The following is a 1661-nucleotide window of genomic DNA, read 5'->3' on the forward strand; positions in this document are numbered from 1 at the left end:
GCAGACTTTGCAGTTTCAGTCCAGTGATTCAGGCAATGAGAGAAATGCCAGCTTTACCCCTCGCCTCCTCTCCTTCTCCTATCTCACAAAAGCTATCCTACCTCCCCCCCTCTTCCTTCTTTGTTTCCCTCCACCTTCCTTTTCACTCTTCCCTCCAGGTCCTATTCCATCTTCCTACTAATCCTCTGTCATTCACCCCTCCCTTTCCTTCACCTTTCCTTTCCTTCATCTCTCTCCCTCTGTAGGCCATTTCCCCTCCCTGTCTTATCACAGTCATTCAGTTCTTGGCTGCCGGCTCCCTCGCTCTCTCTCCTCACCCACTCCCATCTTCCCTCTCTTCGCCTCAACCCTGGCTGCTCAGGATTGAGAGAATATGCAATTTTATCTGAGGAAAAGCTGACAGAATTCGGTGTGTGTGTGTGTGTGTGTGCATGTGTTTGAGTGTTTTTGCTAGGCGTGCAGTTGCCCTACAGTATTAACCTTCTCCTGACTGTCCTTTAGAAAGGGAAGTGACGCGCTTCTCGCTGTCATAATAAAAAGAGTGATTTCTTTAAGTGGCCATTTTCATGCCTTGCTAAGTGTTCCTATTGCGACTCTCTCACCTGTTCAAAAGCTTGTCTGTATTTGTGCGCTTGCCCAGTGAACGTCCCCCTTTTGTGTGCTGACGTTGACGACTCCTTGAGACTTTTCTCACTTCACGTCTTCTTTCTCTCTGTACTCATTTTTTTGTCTTCTTTACTTCTGTTTCTCAAAAAAAACCAGCAAAAAAATAGGATTCTTACAGTCACATTTTGTAGTTCCTGTAGTCATATTCAAGTCTTTCAGGGGTGAAACTCTTTTTTTTTCATTAGTACACCAGCAAACCTTTTTCTTTTCAGCTCCTTGGAGCTTAGATGTGCTAGGTGTTTTATTCATATAATAAATAAAAAAGTATTAAATGAAAACTTTTGCTTGTATTTTCCACCAAACCCTCAAGTCCCCAGGCTTTGGAAATAATTAAACATTACAGCTGGAAAGAGCCGATGGGACTGTAAAAGATCTCCTTCAGCCCACCTTCTTAAATCCTTCCGGCTTCTTTTCTTTCGTTCTTTCTTTCTTTTTAACTTTCTGTTCAAGTCCGTCTCCCACTCGTCTTTCTGATGTTATTCTTCCTCTGTCTTTTCATTCATCCCACCTCTTACTTTGAGCTTGTGTAAACCTGATATTAAAATTCACCCTTTATTTAGAAGAAGTAACCGTGATGACCTCGAGATGTTTTTGACACATTTTAAGAAGTAAGGAACGTCCTTAAACTTCACCGTGACAACAATGTGAGCATATTAAACTTTATTAATGTCTTAAATGCTCTGCTCAATAGTGCCTAATAGTGTATAGTCCCACCTGGTGGGTGTTAGCAGTGGATCCTTTTCATGATGTAGTTTGCGGGGTGACACCTCCTGTGGAAATCACCGATGCTCAGATTTGGTTGAAGATAATTCGAGGTTCAGTGCACAAAGCTCTTTGTGACATTCTTTTAGTGGTTCCTGAGCAGTTTTTGGTAGTGTGACATGGTGTGCTTGGTCTGCTGCAGTGTTTTGGTGGGTGGTAAGTGACATCCACGTGAATGGTAGCACCCAAAGAGTCTGATGCTTCTTGATTTTTCAGCCCCAGCATTCGGATGG

Source organism: Pundamilia nyererei, unplaced genomic scaffold (genome assembly GCF_000239375.1).
Source record: "Pundamilia nyererei isolate P.nyererei 1_Seehausen unplaced genomic scaffold, PunNye1.0 scaffold02913, whole genome shotgun sequence".
NCBI lineage: Eukaryota > Metazoa > Chordata > Actinopteri > Cichliformes > Cichlidae > Pundamilia > Pundamilia nyererei.